This window comes from Theobroma cacao, chromosome 5 (assembly GCF_053813885.1).
Source record: "Theobroma cacao isolate CCN51 chromosome 5, ASM5381388v1, whole genome shotgun sequence".
NCBI lineage: Eukaryota > Viridiplantae > Streptophyta > Magnoliopsida > Malvales > Malvaceae > Theobroma > Theobroma cacao.
The window spans coordinates 5,000,667-5,024,073 of NC_142643.1; the positions used below are offsets into that span (position 1 = coordinate 5,000,667).

Sequence of the window (23,407 nt, forward strand, 5' to 3'; positions counted from 1 at the left end):
TCCCTTGTACCACATAGTTTATTCTTTTCTTTTCTCTTTTTTTTTTCAACCCCCAAACTTATTTTTGACAATCATAAACTAGGGGTAATTTTGCTAACAACCATCATTTTGTTTTTTTTTTTTTTGCACATTCTCCCTCACTTTATTCTTAAGCTCAAATCATTTTTTTAAAAAATTAAAATATTTAGAGGGTGAAAGGTTCAAATTGCATGGAATTAAATAAACAGGCCAAGGTTAATATAACTGTGTAATTACAAAGAAAAGGTAAATTAGGCTAAAAAAGGATGACTAAGGATAAATATAACAAGGTAGGCTTAAAAAGGCTAAAATGATCCAAAGATGGCCTAAATCACTTCCTATCCTAGGTGTTATCTAAGATTTCGCCTCGAGAGAGAATCAAACAAATTCTAGAATTCTTAACTTCACTATACTTTTTCATCAATATAAAATTTCTCTAAATCACACAAAAATTCTAAGTAAAAGACAATAGTGCTGAAATTATTGGAAGTCACATTCTAAAATAAAGCGAACACAAGAATATCACATAAAATTAAATCATAACTATATGCTTCCCAAAAGCTAAGAATCAAAAGATAATTAAAATATCATCTTAGGATTGGTAATATCATGGCATAGCCAATTTCCATCTCAAGCATTCCTAAAATAAATCCTAAAAACAAAAAAAAAATTACGAAAATAAATTAACCTAAAAACATCACAAAAACTAATAACAATAAAACCCTCCCCCAAACTTAAATTGCACATTGTCCTCAATGTGAAAAGCTAAAAAAATATATAAGGAAATTAAACTCCCTTATCAATGGTGGCAGTGCTTTGAAAGCTCTAATTTTCTTTCTCCTTATCTTCATGCTTTCCAAATCTACATACACAACAAAATAAGCTAGGGAGAGGTTGTAACTACTTATTTACCTAGAAAAACAAAAAGTAACTAAAATAACAACTAAATTTAAAAGGATATAGCTTGGGTTGCCTCCCAAGAAGTGCTTCATTTATAGTCTTCGGCTGGACTGTCTTGGTCTCTAGGCCGTATCAAGCAAGTGAATTGAGGATTGTTGACGATTAATTTTGCCTCCCCAATAATGCTTTAATCTTTGTCCATTGACTTTAAATTTTCGACCATCTATCCCTCTAACTTCGATCGCTCCATGTGGGAATACCTCATTAACAATAAAAAGACCAAACCACCTTGATTTGAGCTTTCCCAGAAATAATTTTAAGCAAGAATTATATAGCAACACTGCTTGTCCTGGCTCAAAGCTTCTTGCCAATATCTTCTTATCATGCCATTGCTTCGTTTTCTCTTTGTAGAGTTTGGCATTCTCATAAGCTTGAAGTTGAAATTCATCAAGTTCATTTAACTGCAACAACCTTTGCTCACCTGCTGCTTGTAGATCAAAATTTAATTTCTTGACAACCCAATAAGCATTGTGTTCAAGTTGCACCGGTAAGTGACAAGCTTTGCCAAAGACTAACTTATATGGAGACATACCAATCGGGGTCTTGTAAGCAGTCCTATATGCCCACAGTGAATCATCCAATCTCTTAGACCAATCTTTTCTTGTGGGACACAAGGTTTTCTCCAAAATCCTCTTGATTTTGCGATTCGATAATTCTGCTTGGCCACTAGTCTGAGGATGGTACGCAGTGGCAACCTTATGTTTAACTCCATATTTTGTCAAAAGGGCATCAAAATATTTGTTGCAAAAGTGACTTCCCTTATCACTAATGATTGCCCTTGGAGTGCCGAATCGAGTGAAAATATTTTTCTTGATGAAATTCATGACCACCTTCAAATCATTATGAGGAAAGGCTACTGCTTCAACCCACTTGGAGACATAATCCACAGCAAGCAAAATGTATTTGTTGTTATATGAGGATATGAATGGACCCATGAAGTCAATACCCCATACATCAAAAATTTCTATCTCCATGATGTTGTTGAGAGGCATCTTATGTCGCCTTGAGATATTTCCCACCCTTTGGCACCTGTCACAATGTAATACAAAATTATGAGCATTCTTAAATAATGTAGACCAATACAAACCTGACTGGAAGACTTTAGCAGCAGTCCTAGTTCCTCCAAAGTGTCCTCCATAATCTGAAGAATGGCAATGGTAAAGCACACTTTGAATCTCTTCCTCCGGGACACATTTTTTGAACATTTGGTCTTTACACTGTTTGAACAAGTAAGGCTCATCCCAAAAATAAAATTTAACATCATGCAAAAATTTTTTTTTCTGATGAAAATTTAAATCAGGGGGAATAATATTGCTTACCAAATAGTTTACAAAATCAGCATACCAAGGAAGTGATTTCTTACCAACTTGAAGGATTTGTTCATCAGGAAACGTCTTTTTGATTAAGGTCGAATCCTTACCTTGAGCTTTAATTTATAATCTTGAGAGGTGGTTTGCAACTTGATTTTTTGTTCCTTTTCTATCACGAATCTCAGGATCAAATTCTTGAAGTAAGAGGATCCACCTTATCAATCTTGGCTTAGTATCCTTCTTGGCAATCAAATACTTGATAGTTGAGTGATCAATGTACACTATCACCTTTGTCCCCACGAGATAGGAGCGAAATTTGTCAAAAGCAAAAACCACAGCCAAGAGCTCCTTTTCTGTCGTGGTATAATTTTTCTGAGCCTCATTCAAAGACTTGCTAGCATAATAGATGGAATGGAAGATTTTATCCTTCCTTTGTCCCAAAACAGCTCCCACCGCATAATCACTCGCATCACACATTATCTCAAAAGGAAGAGTCCAATCGAGACTAATTATGATAGGTGCAGATATTAATCTTTTCTTCAATTCATCAAAAGCAACAAGACATTCATTATCAAAATTAAATGGCACATCTTTCTCCAATAAATTGCAAAGTGGTTTAGAAATTTTTGAAAAGTCCTTAATAAATCTTCTATAAAAACCAGCATGACCAAGAAAACTTTTAATACCTTTGACATTTATTGGAGGTGGTAATTTCTCAATTGCTTCAATTTTGGCTTTATCTACCTCAATGCCATTACTAGAGATCTTGTGCCCAAGAACAATACCTTCTTGCACCATGAAGTGACATTTCTCCCAATTGAGCACCAAATTTGTCTCTTCGCACCTCTTGAGTACCCTAGCAAGATTTAAAAGACAATCATCAAAATTATTTCCAAAGACTGAGAAATCATCCATAAATACCTCCAAGCATTTTTCAACCATGTTTGTGAATATGGCCATCATGCATCGTTGAAAGGTGGCAAGTGCATTACATAATCCAAATGGCATTCTTCTAAAAGCAAAGGTGCCATAAGGACATGTAAATGTAGTCTTTTCCTGATCTTCAAGAGCAATAGCAATTTGGTTATAGCCAGAGTAACCATCTAGAAAACAATAATATTCCTTATCAGCCAAGCGATCTAACATTTGATCAATGATGGAAAAGGGAAGTAATCTTTCCTTGTAGCTTTGTTGAGCTTGCGGTAGTCCATGCACACTCTCCATCCAGTCACCGTTCTTGTTGGAATGAGCTCATTATTGTCATTGGCCACCATAGTCATTCCTCATTTCTTAGGAACACATTGAATTGGACTTACCCATGAGCTATCAAAGATAGGGTAAATTATTCCGGCATCCAACCATTTGATGATTTCCTTCTTGACCACTTCCTTCATGATGGGATTCAATCTTCTTTGTTGTTCATTTGTGGCTTTGTGATCTTCCTCAAGAAGAATGTTATGCATGTAAATAGAAGGGCTAATTCCCTTAATATCAGTTATGGTCCACCCTATTGCTTTCTTGAATGCTCTAAGTGTTCTCAATAATTTCTCTTCTTGTAAGCTAGTAAGGGCATCAGAAATAAGAACCAGAAGAGTGGAAGATTTTCCAAGATAAGCATACCTCAAGTGTGCTGGTAGAGGTTTGAGTTCCAAAGTAGGTGGCTCCTTAATGGAAGGCTTAGAAGCTAGCACCAAAGAAGCTGAAATATCTAAAGACTCAAATTGATGATTAGTTCTAAATCTGGAGTGAGCATTCAACAAATTTGAATATTCAATAAACTCATCATCATCCCTATCAGAGTTAGCAACTAAACATGCTTCAAGAGGATCATTGGGATTTTCTTCTAAGAAAACATCATGTGTCAAATTGTTCACTACACTCACAGAAAAATAGTCTTCAAATGTCACAGGCAATTTTAAAGCTTTGAAAATATTAAATGTTACCTGTTGGTCTTGAACTCTCAAAGTGAGCTCACCTTTTTCAACATAAATCAAAGCTCTAGCAGTTGCTAGGAATGGCCTCCCGAGAATGATTGGAATTTGCTTATCTTCTTCCATGTCAAGAATTATAAAATCAACTGGAAAAATAAGTTTATCTACCTTGACAAGAACATCTTCAATAATTCCCCTTGGGTACACATAAGAACGATAAGCCAATTGCAAAGTTACAGAAGTGGGTTTGCATTCCCCCAAACCAAGTTTCTCAAAAATTGACCAAGGCATTAAATTGATACTTGCACCTAAATCACTCAAAGCTTTTGTAAAAAATAAATTACCAATAGTGCAAGGGATTGTGAAACTACCTGGATCTTTGAGTTTTGGTGGTAGCTTATTTTGGAGAATTGGACTACACTCTTCTGTAAGGGAGACAGTTTCAAACTCACCTAGCTTTCTCTTTTTGGAGAGGATGTCCTTCAAGAACTTGACATAACTAGGCATTTGTTCCAGAGCTTCAGCAAAAGGAATATTTATGTGTAATTTCTTGAAGACATCGATGAACTTCTGAAATTGCTTCTTAAGCTTTTGCTTTTGGAGCCTGTGGGGAAAAGGTGGTGGAGGATGAATGACTTGAGAAACTCCTTGATTTTCAGCCTTGACCTTCTCTTTTTGTTCGACTTCACTTTCTTTCTCACAAATTCTTTCATTATCAACATGTTCATTCTCAGTTTCAACTACTTTTTCATTCATCCCTTCAATCTCTTTTCCATTCCTTAAGGTGATTGCTTGGCATTGTTCCTTACCTTTAGGATTGATTTGTGTGTCACTAGGTAGGGAACCTTGAGGTCTACTATTGATGGAGTTTGCCAGTTGTCTCACTTGGGTTTCAAGATTTCTCAATGATGCTCCAAAGCTTTGAATTATCGCATCATTCTTGGATATATACTGCAAAAGAAGTTCTTCCACTTGGGGCTTATTTTCAGGAACTGATGGTCTAACTTGCTGTTGAAATCCCGGAGGCATGTTGGGTTTTGGATTAGAAGGCCCTACATTGTTATTCCATGAAAAATTGGGATGGTTTCTCCAACCAAGATTATAAGTATTGGAATATGGGTTGTTCTGCTGTCTGTTAAAGTTCCCCACAAACTGGACTGATTCAGAATTGTGTGGACATTGATCATTTGAATGGCCATCCCCACACATCTCACAAATTGAATTTTGAACTGCATGAACTCTCAATGTGTCAATCTTTTTGGACAGTGCAGCCATTTGCGCAACTAAGTTGCTCATTGCATCAATTTCATAGGCTCCAACAACTTTTCTCGAACCCGACCTTTCTGAAGGCCATTGATAATTATTTGAAGCCATCTCTTCCAATAAATTATATGCATCGATAGCATTCTTACTCATCAATGCCCCACCAGTAGCAGCATCAATTGTGGTTTTAATTGACCCAATCAGCCCATTGTAGAATGTCTGAACTTGCAACCAATCAGGAAGCCCGTGATGTGGGCATCTTCGCAGTAGTTCTTTAAACCTCTCCCAAGCTTCATACAAGGACTCACCATCAAATTGTGTGAATGAGGTGATATCGTTCCTCAACTTTGCAGTCTTTGTAGGCAGAAAGAACTTTGCGAGAAACTTTTGAGCCAATTCCTCCCATGTAGTGATAGACCAATTAGGCAATGAATTAAGCCAGCTTTTTGCTTTATCCCTCAAAGAGAATGGAAACAGTCTCAATCTAATAGCATCATCAGTTACTCCATTGTATTTAAAAGTATCACAAATCTCGAGAAAATTTACTAAATGAGCATTAGGATCATCACTGGGTAACCCACCAAATTGGATCGAACACTAAATCATCTGAATGTAGGCTGGTTTAATTTCAAAATTATTCGCATTGATGGAAGGTCTCCTAATGCTTTGGTGCAAACCTTGAAAAAGAAGAATAACATAATCTCGCAGTGCTCTATTTGCTTCGGGAACCAAATTGATGTCATTGTTGCCATTGTTAATGTTATCCTCGACCATTGTCTGATTTAAAGCTGCAACTTGCAAATTCTCCCTTTGATGTCTTCTAAAAGTTCTTTCTATCTCAGGATCAAAAGGAACAATATTCAAGTTGTCTCTTCTTTGCATACAATGACCAAAGATATCTGCAAGATAAAGAAAATCAAAAATTATAACAAGAAAAATAAAATTTGAAATAAGACCAAATTGCTTGGTATTAGTATTAGTAAAAATTCTAGAAACAATTCCCCGGTAACGGCGCCAAAAACTTGTCAGTTAAAATCCTACTACGCAAGTATACGTATCGAATAAATAGCATATTAGCAAGCAGGGTATCGATCCCACAGGGAATTAATCTAAAACTCTACTAAGTACTAAAATTAGAACAATTCAATCTTATCCAAACAATCAAAATTTATTAATTAACTAAAACTAATTAACTAAAATTAAAACCAACAAGAAAATCAAAATAATAATAACTTGAAAAAAATATCAATTCAACAAACCTAGGATTACAATATCCCTCACACTTCATCTAAATCTTACCTCTCTTCCTTAACTTATTTCAATGGGTTGAATTGCTAACCTAAAGTTCTCAATTATTTATAAGGGTCTCCCGACTCGTCCTATAAAAATATATATTTTAATCAAAGCACTATATCCCTATGTGAATTGAAATTAAAACAGACTCATTAAGTTCAGGCTCTAATCTGGCTACATATGACCTATAGGTATATCCCTATCCTATATGCAAATCAATTAATATGATCATATGCTATCTCAATTTTAGTCTACTCTAAACTCCCTTTCCCAAGTTTGTTTAGGTTCCTAAATCAATTTAATTGGTGGCCAAGCAATTAAAAGCATTAAGAACAAATTGGAATAAACAATTCAAATCTCATCGAAAATAAATAAGAAAGAGATTTAAAAACTTAGACTACATGTGAGTTTAATTGCAATCCTAGAAAAAGAAATTTAACTACTCATAATCGTAAAATAAAATAACATTATATAAAATTCAACCATTGAAAGTATCAAGAATGATAAAAGCTAAGGAATAAAACAAAATAATATTTACCGTCTTGATCTCCAAGTTTCAGCCTCAACTTTTAGTTCTTGAATCTCCCAAAGGTTCTGTACCTAATGTTGTCAAACATATCCTATTTATACTAATAGACTAAACGTAAAGTTCCTTAAGCTGACCTAGGGTTTAATTGGGCTTAAGAGTGTAATAAAAGGCCCAAATATCAATTATCAGTCTTTACAAATTTTCATTCCCGGCATAGTACATTCAGCTATGTTTCGATGCGATTTGCTCTATCTTCGAAGCATAACTGGGCAAAGTGATCTTCATAAAAGTTGTAGCTCTATCTCTTAGCTTTCCAATGGTCTAAAAATCGAATCATTTGAAGTTATGTAGATTGAGATATAGCTAAAATACTGAAGCATATGTAAGCAGATTCTAGGTCTTTCAACACCTTACTTTCCAAAATTAAGCCCAATCACTTTTAATCCTACAAAAAATATAAAAATCAATAAATAATAACTAAAATAAAAGGAATAACATAAAATTAAAATAACTCACTAAAAAGTAACCTAATCATAAAAATAACTAAAAATAAGTAAATTATAATTGAAAATTGAGGACTTAGCTAATATTTAATAACAAAATTGGAACAAAATAATTCTATAAAATAAAATTATCAATAGTCTTCACTAGGCCAGATATAGCCTAAGTAGTGCAAACGTTATCATAATTCATGGACAAACTAGGGAATTGCCATTTATAGGCAACCTATAGGTTATTAAGGTACCTTGAAGTAGCATCAAGATAGGGAATTTTATTTTCACTAAGTCTTCTCTGCAATTAAGGGCTTATGTTGATAGTGATTGAGCAGGTTGCTAATATATAAGAAAATTAGTGATTTGCTATATTATCTTTATTGTAAAGTCACTCATCATTAGGAAATCCAAAAAACAAACTGTTGTTGCAATAAGCTCAACGAGACAAAGTATAGATCTATGGGTGCAACCTGTTGTGAGATCATGTGGTTAATTTTCTTGCTTACAGATCTTGGTATTCATCATTTAGAAGCTATTGATCTCTAATATGATAGTCAATCAATATTACATATATGCAAAAATCCAACTTTTCATGAGAAGACAAAGCACAATGAGATGTATTGTCACTTTATCAAAGAAATTCCTTGCTGGGTTTATTAATCAAAGTACATTCGTATCAATTTGAAAATTAGCAGATTTGTTTACTAAGGCATTGTTACTAGGACAATTTAGCTCCTTATTAAGCAAGATGAGTATTTTAAATTTTCATATGCATCTTGAATGGGAATATCGAGAGTCATGATTATCATGTGCCAAGATTAATTTGTTAGTTAGCTAGCTAATTGAAGTATTTAGTTAATCAAATTTTCTGACAAGTATATATATATACTGTTAGTTATGAGAATCAATTCATTTTCTTTTATAATAAATTTAATCTCTCAATCTTTGCAGTATATTTGAGAATATGCATCGAAATTTAAACTTCAAACCTCTTGAAAAGAAAGTAGTGATTGTTAAGTCAAGTTCAAGATGTTTATTCTTGATCACTTTCATGTTTTTTACTTCTTGTTTTTTTATTCAAAGCATAGTGCTAATATCATATATTGAAGAAAATTGTGGAGAACAAAGGAAATTAATTCAGAGCATTGGTGTTCTTTTATTTTTCATTTTTTATATATTTCCAGCCATATAAATATGTATACCTGCATGCACAATTTATAGACTTGACTTGGGATATCCAAATTACTAATTACAATGAAATTGGACAGGAGATAAATGTAGTCCTACCAGGCTTCTTTTTCTGTGTACGTTCCAGTACTCTATTGCCATGACAGCTGAGGTAGCTGCCTTTTCTTTCACTAAGCTCATGCATTGGGCCAATCACAAGGAGGCATGTCATCTCTAAGGACAGCAGTGCAGAGAGGGATCGAGCCAAATCTGGATAAATACCATATTTGTTCATTTGGCACAACACCATTAATGGGCACAGTCAATTAAAGTGATAATTAGGTATTAAGCAATGATTTAAGGACCACAGGAAAGGTTTAAGCACTCATCAAAAGCCTAATTATCACCATTATTGACTGTGCTTAACCAAAGATTTTATGCTTCTCACTGTTCAAGCCTACTGATGACATTAGCCCCCTCATCTTGTTTTGGTGCCTAGCTATATGCCCCCATATGAATAGAGAGGATTGATTTAAGTCAGGATACATCTGTCACATTCAAAATTTACATTATCATTGGTATCTAGTTGGTTAATAATGTCTTTATAGCTGAAATGAAAACTCAATCACGTCTTTGTAACGATTGGTTAAAAAATATTCTTGTCTTATATTACTTTTTATTATTATAAAAACGAATACGCGTTTTTAATCAATTTAAATATTTAAATGATATTATTTATTTATAACCTATTAAAGACTCTGCCATTGCTAAAAATTAAGAGCTCAAGGGCTGTCAAGAGACGTAGGAGGGGGTGCATGTGTCATATTGACATGGCTTAATTTGAAAATGAAATGACTCGAATAAACCAGACCAAAGTTGGCTGGGGCCTGGGGGTCGGCATATGCCTAGAAACAAATGTTAAGAAATCTATGTCCATGTCGGCACAGGGCCGACCCAAGGTCCCAAATAATCCTTTTACTAGGATAGGCCCATTTTATAAACCAGATACTGTTATAATAATACTTGATTATATGCTAACCATTGCAGAATATTTAACGTTTAAAGATCATAGAACGTGCAATTTGTTGTGATTTCAACATAGTCAGCATAAATAAGTTGGAATAAATTAGTGTAGTGGACCAGGTCCATGACACTTTCTTGATCAACTGAGCCGGTTTACTTGTAAAAGAGTATTATTCCTGTAATTCTTCTCCCCGATCCCCATCCCATCTCCAAATAGAATTACACAAAATTACATCATTAACGATGAGACACTACCAGGACAAGGAAAATCCATCCCATTGCCATTCCAATTTGTATCTTTCTGCTGTTTTCCATTACTTTTATGGCTTTAAATACGCAAAATCCATGAGAAAACAAATTATTCTGCAGATGAAAAGCACTTGTTTTAGTCCAATAATGATTCAAAAACAAGTTGAGAAGAGCATTACAATTTCAATATCAAGATAAGCTATGGTAATTAAGTCATCAAAGATGTCCTGTCAATATGATATTTGCCTTGATACTGCGCTTATTTTCAATATATGTGATGATTATTATATAATTAAGTTCAATGTCGGCAAATTTACCATCGTCATCGGCATCCTCACTGCGCATAATCTGCCTCCTTGCAATTGCATTAGCATATACAATGCAAAATAGAGACCTTGTAACATATGAAAAATATATTTTCTTTATTGAATAAAAGAAGTTAGGAACACATAAATATTCATTCAAATAACTAAGGATAAGCATAAAACTAAAAAATTTCTTTTTTATGGTATAATAAGAGTGATATATAACATCATAGTTTCCCCAAATTCTGCTGCCACTATTGCCAGTGCGATAAAGTTAAAAATGAATTTGCCATGTGACTATAACAATCTACCAACGACCATTGAATGCAGACTATTTCCGTTTTATTTGACCTACCTATCGGAAAATAGATGTATACAATTCATAACGCAACACATGATTAAGACCCCATTGGGAACAATGGTGAGATTGGTAACAATGGGATTAAAGACATTGGCGACACTGAGATTGCGACTGTAGTGGTAAGATTGAGAGTTGCAGGGATAAAATTAAAACAACGAGATAATGTTTATTTGGTAAAACATTGATGACAGTATGTCGGATCTAGAGAGGTTCCATGGAAGAAAAATGAGAGAAATACTCAATCAGCTTTTTCATTAATCCAACTAAATGTACAACTAAGTATTTATACTCTGTTAACTAACAAACTAAACCAAGAAGAAAAAATCAGTTATGACTAACTAAACTAACAATTATTTTACTACAGATAAAAAGTAAAAGTAGAGTGACTAAACTTTATAAATAAACATGAGTCACTTTATTTACAATTTTGACATTGAACCTCTTCATGATCCTGCTTTGTTTCAAGTTATATCAAACTCAAACTAAACTGCCATTGCAATCTGTGACCACTCATTCTGGCTGATACTCCCCCTAAAGATGCATGTGTATATTATGAATATGCATCTTGCCAAGTAATTTGTGAAACTGCTTTAGCAGTAGTGCTTTGGTAAATAAGTCTGCAACTTGACCTTCAGTTGAAATATGAATAAGTTTAATTATTTTGCTAAAAACCTTTTCTCATATAAAGTGATAGTCCATTTCGATATGCTTAGTACGCTCATGGAAGATTGGATTTTTACAAAATGTAAATGGCTGATAGATTATCACAATAAAGCTTGACTATTGAATTTTGAATTACTTCAAAATCTACCAAAAGACTGTTCAACCATATTACTTCATAGCGAGTTGAGGCCATTGACCTGTACTCAACGTCAGCTGAGCTAGGAGCAACCATTTTCTGTTTGTTGGACTTCTAGCTTACTAATCAACTTCCAAGAAAAATTCCATATTCAGTTATTGATTTTCTTGTGTCAAGACATCCAGCCCAATCACTGTCATAATAGGTAGATATTCTTAAATTTGAATTTGGTTTCATTAAAACCCTTTGCCCTAGTGAAGCCTTCATATATTTCAAAACTCTGTGTGCTGCAATTAAATGTTTTTCAGTAGGCTTGTCCATGAATTGAGACAATATCTGAACTGCATATGAAATGTCTAGCCTTGTGAAAGTTAAGTATAACAACTTCTTTATTAATTGCTGATATCTTATGGAATCCACTCCTTTAGCTGTTTCTTCAATTTTCTTGTGTTTGTTATTATAATCCATTGGTGTTGTTACAGGTTTACTACCAAGTAAACCTTATTCTTCTAACAAATCCAGTGCATACTTCCTTTGACACAGTGAGATTCCCTCATGAGACCATGCAATTTCAAGCTCGAAGAAATACTTCATTGTTTCAAGATCCCTGAGTCAAAATTGTGCACTCAAGCTGTTGCCTTAGCAGAAGTACTCCCTACTAATATGTCACCCACATAAACCAACAAAGCAACAAATCACCTTCATTTGTATGCAAAGTAAATAGTGAATAATTTGACAAAGACTATTTAAAACCATACTGTATTAATGAAGTAGTAAACTTAGAATTCCATTACCTTGATGCTTGCTTGAGACCATATAATGACTTTTGTAGCTTGCATACTAATTGAGCACTAGGTGGATACTCCTCCTTAACAAAAAAACCTTAAAGCAGCTGTATATAGATAGTTTCTTCCAAGTCACCGTTGAAGAAGGCATTATTGACATTTAATTGAGACAAATGCCAATGTTTGGTTGCTGGTAAAGCCATAAAAACTCATACTGTTGTTTGTTTAGCAATAAGACTAAATGTTTCTTGATAATTAAAGCTTTCCCTTTGATTATAGCCTTTAGCAACCAAACATGCTTTGTACCTCTCTACACTACCATCAGCATTTATTTTGACTTTGTTTATCCATTTGGAACCAATAGTAAGAGAATTAAGAGGCAAAGGCACTATTTTCCATGTACCTTTATCCTCAAGAGCTTTCAATTCATTAGTCATGGCATCTCGCCAATGAGAGTACTTAATAGCTTCATGATATGATGTAGGCTCAGAAATTTGTGGTAAAGCTACAGTGAATACTTTGTGTGTAGGAGATAATTGATGCTTTGACAAATAATTGGTTATAAGATGAACAACAACATAACTTACATGAGTAGGCAAATCAGTTTTATAAGCATCTAAATACTTAGGAACCTTCTTGACTTTTGTACTTTTTCTGAGATTAGTAGGATGATTAACAGTTGTAGATGAACTAGAAGGAACAGATTCTATGATATTGTCTTGTGTAGGTGAATTATGCAAAGAAACATTAGACATAAGTGGTGAAACATCATTTATAGCTGAAGTAGGTTGAGAAGAAGATAATTCATCAGGTATTGAGGTTGATGGAACTAAAGTGGTGAAATTAAGATCAAGAAGATCAACAAAAGAGTCATGCATACCAACTGTTTGAGAAAATGGAATCTAGTTTGTGATATGGTTAATATGCTGTAATGGAAAAATATGTTCATGAAAAACCACATTCTTGGGAATAAGGACTTTATGTGCATCAATGTCATACACTTTATAACCTTTGACACCATTAGGATAGCCAAGAAAAACACATTTATGAGCTCTCTTATCAAACTTGGTTTTGTGTTGTGTTAAAGTGGATACATAACATAAACTCCCAAAGACTTTGAAATAGGTGTAATAAGGTGGCTTATGAAAAAAACACTCAAAGGGTGATTTGTCATGGAGAATTTTAGAAAGTGTTCTATTGATGATGTGTGTTGCAGTAATAACTACATCCCCCCAGAATTTGATAGGTAAGTTTGACTAGAAAAGTATGGCTCATGCCATAGCAAGGAGATGTTGATGTTTGCATTCAACAACACCATTATGTTGTGGTTTTTCAATGCAAGACAAATGATGCATAAAGCTTATTGAGTTAAAAAATTGATAAATCTGAATTCCTTACCATTATCAGACCTAATACACTTAATAGTAGTGGAAAACTATGTTTTGACAAAATTGTAAAAATATTGAATGATGACAAACACTTCAAATTTGTTTCTCATTAACAACAGTTAAGTAAAATGAGTAAAGTCATCAACTAAAGTGAGAAAATAGTGATGACCATCAAGAGTTGGAGTTTTGTATGGCCCCCAAACATTAGCACATAAAAGTTCAAAAGCACAGGTTGTGTTCTGAATGTGGACAGGAAAAGGCAATTTTTTCTGTTTTGCCATGAGGCATACATCACAAATCAAATCTTGTGAACAATGAATTTCAGGAAATTGTTCATGTAGTACATTTATTCTATTAAGTGGTATATGAACAAGCCTAAAGGGCCATACATTAAATTGTTTTTGAATTGTTTTACAACCATTAACCAAAACTAAAGAAGGAAATTTTATAATCTTGTCAATGCTGTAATTGGACAAATATTGATCATCTTGTTTGTCTTGAATGAAATATAATCCAGAAAAAACCTTGGTAACCTTAGTCATTTTCCAAGAGGTAAGGTCCTAAACAACACAGCATGTATTAGTAAAAAAGAACACCATTCCTTTTTGAACTAGTTAATTTGCTAACTGACACAAGATTGAATTGAAAAAAAGGTACACAGAAAACATTTTGTAAAACTAACAAAGAAGGTAACTTGATTGTTCTTATGTGTGTAACAACAGCTTGAACATTATTGGGCAATCGATCAAAGTAGTTATGCACAGGTTGAACTGAGCTGAAATTATCTAAATAGTAAGAAATGTGGTCACTAGTACCGGTGTCCATTATCTAGGAATTTGGTTTTATCATAGCATTAAAAGAATGATTATGATGATTGAAATGTTTTTGAACTATGTTAGAACAGAAATGGTTAGAAAGCAAACTTGCAACTATAGAATTTCCTAATGAAGGTTGAGTCTGCTGAATGTTTAACAAAATGCTTTGACCATGGTCATTATTAAAATTACCATCATTGATAAGTGCCATTAACTTGTGAAGTTACTACTTAATGAAAGACATCTATGACATGGAATTAGTACAATGAGATCCTCTTCTTGGCTTGATTGAGTAAATCTCCATGCAGATGAAGATGAACATGCAGCTGCAACACTATTAGCAGTAACGTTGTTAGGAGCAGAGTTGTGTTTCTTAAAATTTCCTTTGCCCTTAGTAAACTTAACATCTTCTGAAAAACCAATAAGCTTGAAACACTTTTCTTTTAGATGGCCTTTTTTGCCACAATGTGAGCAAGTCAGATATGATTTTCCTTTCTTTTTGCTATCTGCAGATACTGTCGTAGCACAAGTTTTAATTACTAGACTAGATTGAATTAACAAGCTTCTCTAATTCTCTTTTCACAGCACTAGTTTATAAACCTTATCCAAAGTAGGAAATGGATCCATTACAGTGACTTGAAAACTTAAGGATGAAAATGAATCATTTAGTCCATTGATGAATCTAAACACCATATCTTTCTTGTATTGATCATAATATTTTTTTAAAGCATGTTGGATTATATTTGTCACATTCGCATTGAGGCAGAGGTTTATAGTTCCTAAGTTCCTCCCAAATTCTTTTAAGCTTAATGAAATATGAATCCATAAACCTATTCCCTAGAGAAGCATTACCAAGATTATATTGAAGATTGCATACCTTAGTGTCATTTGGTTGTGCAAAATTTTGCTACAAATATTCTAGGCATCAGTTGCTAAATGCATGTAGAACATGGTAGATGCTATGGGAGGTGAAATAGACTCTAGTAGCCAAGCCAATATCAAGTTATTACACCTAATCCATGCTCCAAACAAAGGATCCTTACTGTCCAGTTTAGGTATAGTTTCATTTAAGAACCTTATCTTATTTTTGATCAAAAGTGCCAACAAAAAAGACATGCTTCAAACCATATAATTGCTTGAGGTAAGTTTAGGGCTTATCACAATTAATCCATGATGATCAGTGTGATGAAGATAATAGGGAGATTGAGTGTCTTCAACAAGTGATGTTGAAGATTTCTATGCAAATACCGTTTCCATTATCAATTTTTAATTTTAAGATTTTAAAAAAAAGCAACAGAAAAAAATTTCGATCAAGCATAATATTCGATCAAGTGAACAAGCAAAGATGCCAAAAAGGAAATTAAATCTCAACACTTTTCAAACAATTTCTAAGGGAAATGAAGAAGAAAAATCTAAAATATCATATTAGGATTTGTAGCTTCCTGCCCTGATACCATGTAAGATCTAAAGAGGTTCCATGGAAGAAAAATGAGAGAAATGCTCATTGCGTTTTTCATTAATCAAACTAATGTACAACTAAGTATTTATATTTTGTTAACTAACAAACTGAACGAAGAAGGAAAAATCAATTATGACTAACTAAACTAACAATTATTTTACTACAGGTAAAAAGTAAAAATAAAGTAACTAAACTGTATAAATAAATATGAGTCACTTTATTTACAATTTAGACATTGAACCTCATCATGATCTTGCTTTATTTCAAGCTATATCAAACTCAAACTAAATTGCCATTGCAATCTGTGACCAGTCATTCTTGTTGATACAGTGTGGTGGGAATATAAGTTATCAATAAGGACATTAAGTAAAAATAAGAATTTTCTTTTAGAAACAAGAATTTCATTTCATAATGAAAAACCATAATAGTTACAATATGAGACATATAAAATAAATACAACCATAGCCTTTAACATTATAACGTTCCTATGACATGAAAATGAGTCTCATTAAAAACCTTTTCATGGAAAAACCCAGTGGAACAAAACCCTAGAAGAAAGAAAAAGAGTACCCATCAATCATATTGATCTAAATTATCACTAGTTTAACTCCACCATCTCATCCTCCCTAATATTTTGTTGAACAACCATAGGAAAATTGGACATCTCCCTCTATAGTACATGGTTCATCTGTAACTCTTATATTATTTTGCAATTTCATGAGCTACTGAATTAGCTTCCCTCTTATAGTGTAATATTACCGTACATTTTACCTACTCCAAAACTGAACAACAATGTTCTATAATATGCTCCGTATGGAAATGTTCACCTTTAATCCAATTAATCAATTGCAAGCAATCAATTTCAACTTCAAACACTTGCACCCTTTCACTGCAACACGTCAAAAAGGACCAGCATAAGATATTTTATTATAATATTATAATTATATCATGAATTTTATTTAATATATTTCTCTTAAGCATCCAGTTCTCTCGAAATTTGAGGTTTTTTCTATATTAATTTATATGTTTTGCATTTCTATATCAATTGCTTAACTTTAGTTGTTTGTTCGTTTACTTAATAATACTTATATATTTGTTATATTAAAGAAAAAAGGAACAAAAAAGAAGAGAAGAAAAGCTAACATGCTAAAGAGTGAAAAAAAAAAAAGTTGGGGGAAAATGGGTGATTGATGGTTGTGGTGAGATGAGAATTTCTCATTGTACCCTCCAAGGTCCATTGGAAAAACTATGGGAAAATCGGTCGCATCAAATCACAATTTCAATCCTAAAAAACTAGATAGATCGTATAATAGCAAAAAAAAAAAAAAAACAATTCACCACACCTTTTGACATGATTATTTAGTATGGAAGATTGTCAAGCTAGAAAAAAAGATATTGCATAACCTAGAGGAACCAAAGAAATCCCTTATATATCACAACGTTTGGCTTAAATCTTCCAATTTTCAAAACAATTGAAATATAAATGATTAAATGATCCAATCTCCTTTTTGTAAAAGATATACGCAACCATACTCCTATTCAATAAACCATTTTTAACTAATTTTTCTTTCATAAGAACTTTACCCTTTAGCAATGCCAACATAATATCTCGACTTTCGGAAGGGCTAGTCTTACCCACACCAACTTCTAGTGATCAGATTTTTTTTTGGCTTCATCAAAGTGAAATTTCATTAGGCATCCAAAAGTAGGATACATAAATGGTTAGCATATGAGCTAGATAAAAGTAAAAGAAGCAAGTCCTAACGGACCTGACCAAGAAAGAAAACGGCTGGAAAGACTCCCTACTATACTCACAGCCAAAATATGGAAAAAGGAACTTAATGTAGGGGACTCTATATAACACACCAAGCCTAAAACACCAAATTAGTAGAAACAAAAATCAAAACACCAGAACAATGGCATCAACCCATCACTGAATATCAACAAGAAAACTACAACAATAGAATCAAACATGTTAAAACAGATTTACTACTTTCTTCCTTCACTTTCTTTACTGGCAAAACTCCCACTACATGACTAATAGTTGCTATTCCCATTTCGCAATCCCTTTTCAATTTCAAATAATACAAAACATTGGTACATTGCCAAGCAAAACCTGAGTAATCAAAATGCTTCTCTTGTTGTATGTTGCAGCAAAAACAAACCTTAAAAAGCATCTGCACTATAAAACTTTCCATTCACTTTAAAACATCCGATAAAACTAGTGATCAGATTTTTGACAAAAAGGATTACGGACCAACTTACAAAACAATAACTTGGCAAAAAATTCACCACTTGAGGATCATTTCCATATGAGTCTAACTTTAAACCAACTACAGAATTAGAATTCACTTGAGGTTTTTCAACATGATCCCATTGATAAATCACCCAATCAAATAGCTTTCTTCTTCATGCAACATTCAAGAGCATATCTTGTTATTTTAGCATCAATATTCCTTACTTTTGCCATAAATTATATATATATTCATTGCTAAAGCAAAGATTGGAGGACACAAAGTTTGTAAAATAGTACCTTCAATTCATTTATCCAATCAAAAGTTAAAGTTGCTACTATCTCCATTTGAAAACCAATACTTGTAAAAACATATGAAAAATAATTTTAGAATGGGAGAGGGGATGGATTATGTTCCTCCAAATTGTTAAGACCTTCTTGTTATTGCCATTTAATGGAACTAAAATTGATGGATCCCACTCATATTTTTTAATTATAATAGATCTCCAAAGGTTGTTTTGCTTATTACCAAATGTCCAAGACCATTTATTAACTAAAACTCTATTTTTAAACTTCGAATCCACCACCCAAGTCAGCCAAAGTCCTTATAAATACAAACTATTTTCCAATCCACAAAACAAATTTTCCAATTGGAATTAGTTTCATTCCGATGGAAAGTTTGTTGAATTTTGCCCAACACTAACATCATGTGAGACCCTAACTTTTATTAGGGATTATATTAATAACTCCTTAAGTGAGCTTGTAATTTATTATTTTGAACTAATATTTTTGAAATTTTATCTTTGAAAATCCTATGTTTTAAGGTAACAAGTTGATTTGAAAGATAGTAAAGAGAGATAAGTCCAAATGGGTGTATTTTGAAGTGAATCTTACATTCTGTGACTACTGTATCGATACCAATGAATAAGGTATCGATACTTGCTGCCTATAATATTTTTTTGAAGAACAAGTATCGATACTTTCTTTAAAGGTATCAATACTTGAAACGAAGAACTGAAAGTATCGATACTTGAACCCAAGTATCGAAACTTGTCATCGTTTTAACCAAAATAAAAGAGGTAAAATAGTATTTTCACTCTAAAAATTTCCCTTTTAGGTTATTCCTAAACCCCATGCAGCTTTTGGCTACATTTGTTTACCTTTTTTCTTAACTCTCAGCCCCTTTCATCCTTTCTCACTATAGAACTTCCATTTTGAAGTGTCGATTATGGTTTTTGATTTTGAAACTAACAAGAGTAATCTTTTAACTCTCAAACTCGTCAAATCTTTAGTTTTTAGTTCTAATGTTTGCCTCTCTCAATAGATTACATTTCTTTCTCCAAGGGTTTGATATCTCAAGTTGATTTTCTCTCATTATAAGCTTACCAAGGTAAAAAGAAACATAGATTTAAGTAGTTATGTTGTTAGTGCACCATTAGATAATAGATTAACAAGCTAGAAATTAGGTTATGCATATGCAATATTAAGTTAAGTTTTACATAGCCTAGCTTTGAATTTTAGGATTTATAGATTAAGTTGAGTTTATGTTGATTGTTGTTTGATATAAGGTCTGTCAAAACTCTAAGGATCGATTTGGAGTGAAGTGTCAATGTTAATTGCATGTTAGCTACGGAATCGATTGAGGTGAGTAATACGACATTTTTAAGTATTTTGATTTGTAAAAAACTAAACATGCTTATCATGTTCCTTGCTTGACATGATTTCCTTGTTAATTCTCATGAATATGAAAAGTTTAAAGCTAGATTTAATGATTTCAAATGATGTTTTCAAATATATCTATGTTATGTAGTAGATTTGATGCATGGGGACAAGCCCTTTCAAATGTTTTCTCTTCAAAAATAATCTATGATGGTATGATTGATATGACATTGATGCACAACTTGTTAAAAGTGGATGTGGATGGTTGAGTATACAACCTTGTGATAATGTTTGGAAAAGATGTATGTGCATAACTATGTAAGTGATGATTATGAGTTGTTGGAATATAGAAGTAAATGTGTATATGAATGTATAAGCATGATAAGGTTGAATTGTATATATTACATTGGTAGTGTGTGAAAAGATGGAAAATGGGTGTAGATGGGGGGCTCATGTCCATCATATTGTTGTAGCAAGACAGATGGCAAATAGGTATAGATGGAGGGCCCATGCCCATCATATTGTTGTAGGGAGAAAGATGGAAAATGTGTGTAAATAGAAAGCCCATGTCCCTCAAATTATGCTCTGAAATGTGCAAATGAGTGTAGATGAAGATATCAAGTCCACTATTCTTGTGTCATGCGGAGACACCTATGTATACTAAGTGTGGTTGCATTCTTTATGGTGATGTATGGCCATATGATTGCTGTAAATAAGACGTTGTTGTAAGAGAATTGAAATGTTATGTGATTATATGTTTAAATTATGTTCTACATAGGTTTTTGAATGAGATATTGCGTAGTACAAACTATGGAGGATACTATGATTATTGTGGCTTGTTTTATGCTAGAATTTTCCCAAATTTCTAGGTTTTATGAATGAACTATCGATACTTCATGAATAAATATTGATACTTAAGAAGCAAAATGCCCTAGGAGGCATTTTGTGTGATAAATATCGATACTTCCTCAAGAAGTTTCAATACCTATAATCTAAAGAGCCTTTTAGATGAAAACTATTGACACCTCTCAAGGAGGTATCGATACCTAACGTGTAGAACAACCTGTTTACTCTTTTTTAATGGTTTTTCACTTATTTTTTTTATTTTTTTTTCAATTTAAAATCCTAAATGACTTTGATTTCAATTAAAATCATTTGAATGAATTTGAAAACAATATTATTTCAAGGATTCCATAAAAATTGATGATTATTCCTAAATTTATGGTTATTACAAGATTGTGGTTTATGTAAAAACTCTTCCCTTTTGGCTTGACCTTTTCCCGTGTTTACTCATTGAGTTTTATAATTCATACACAAAAGATGTACTTGTATTATTTTAGATCAATAGCTTGCTTGGCTTGTTGCTTAGCGAAGGAGTCGCACAACTTATGCCTTGGTAGGTGTGATAGAGCCTTTTTTCAAGTCTCCAGTGTTGATTACATTTTGTTGTGGTGTCGAGTCGAGTCGTTTACAATATTTCTTTATTATGTTGAGACATATGTTATGTAAATAAACTTGAGAATACTTATATTAATTACTCATGTTTTGTGGTACACATGTTAAGCATCGGAAGTGGTGGAAGTGACTTTAATGTTATTAGTTATGAGACCATAATTGTTAATGAGCATGGGATGCGTGTTGAACTAATGATAATTTGAATATGTGAAAATTAATGAATGAAAACATGTTTATACATATATACTTGTATTGCATGAATTGTGTGAAATGATGTACACTAACACCCACACATGTATTTAAATGATATATGTATATGGATAAAATGAATAAGGCTTGCTTGGGTCTAGTGGGCTATACCCATATAGGCCTTTGCATTGGTCATGACTTTAGATTTAAGTCATGATTGTGAAACCCCATTTTTACATGTTGTGGAAATAGTAAGAACTTGAAATTGTATGATTTATATGTTGGTGACAATTATCTAAGAAAATTCCTTTTCATTTGATGTAAATCTTTCCATACTTTTGTGTTATATTCATGGATAAATGATGGTTACAAGAATGGCTAAAAAGGATACCAAAGACATTGATTATGCTTTAATATGATAGTCCATGGATTATATGAATGAATTATGATTTCGTAGAATGTCGGATGTCGGATGAGTTTTCCCAAATATATTGGCGTGAAATGCTTGCTATGATAATGTTATAGTTGATGTGACATGATTGGATGAGAGTATGATACAAAATAATGGCCAAAGAAAGGTAATTTTTACAAATCTAAGCTTGAAAGATCGATTTTAGGACAAGAAACATTGATTCAATCACGACTCAAACCCAAAGGTCTGTGACTGGTGCATGAGCCCGATAGGCTAAGCTCACGGGACTTGAGCAAGTCTCAAATTTCGAATCACATAACACATGGCTAAAGGTGCCAAATACTCATATTCATAAAAGTATTTAAATTCTAAATACAACTAGTCACCCTTGGCACATTATTCATACACAATATTTAATACATAATCTATAAGGTGATACATTGGCCAACAAAATAGGTTCGTACCTTACAATGTTAACTCAAGTTTAAATGGCACGTCGTGCCTACATACATAACAACTAAACTGAACTCCAAAGGCGAAAGCTCATAACAAACTTAATGGAGTGGACATGTCAAGATAGGAATCTATTGGATGCCAAAATTAGTTTGTCAATGGACGATGCTTGCCACGCAGTCCTATGGCCTATTTATTTGCACATGGTACAACAAAGGGGTGAGTCATCTCATTCTCAAAGAGGGGTGTAAATAAAACAAACACACACACACACACACACAGACACACACACACACACACACACATATATATATATATATATTAGACACATACACAAATATTGCATTATCAGTAAGAAAAATCTTCTAACAAATATCTCCAATGTTAAGAGCATATCAATCATCCTTAGTAGTTTCCACAAATAGTATATCACTAGGCTTATCCTCAAAGTCATATCAAAGTGAATATCCATAGGGACAGCTAGTTGATTAGGTATTAAGTCAATTTCAAATCATGTTTATCTAACCTATCCGAGGCTATGTTATATCACTCATAATTCCAATCGCAATTGTAGAGTGGTCCTCTCCCGAACATCATCAAATCACACACGGTGGCTAATTAGCAGAGTCAAATCACACTCAGGTTAAGTCACTAGAAAATAATCAAATCTTGTGCTTACCGAGGCAATGAGTGAAGAATTAGAGTCATCATTCGAAGTAATCTCCCAACAGATGGCATCACCTAAAGAAATTTTAGATGGCTGGTATCATAAATATAGTCATCATTTGGAGTAATCTCAACTGATGGCATCAAAGCACTCCAAGCGGGAATCATAGGCAAGACTAATGCCACCATCC

At 33.1% G+C, this 23,407-nt stretch overlaps 1 non-coding gene and 1 pseudogene across 1 annotated transcript; one reads left to right on the top strand and one right to left on the bottom strand.

Moving 5' to 3' along the window:
* Positions 1-3,098: 3,098 nt before the first annotated feature.
* LOC148762373 (uncharacterized) lies at positions 3,099-6,364 on the bottom strand (annotated as a pseudogene).
* LOC148762374 (small nucleolar RNA R71) lies at positions 5,724-5,830 on the top strand. The gene has a single exon (XR_016026789.1). It is a non-coding gene; the product is annotated as a small nucleolar RNA R71 (small nucleolar RNA).
* Positions 6,365-23,407: the final 17,043 nt, after the last annotated feature.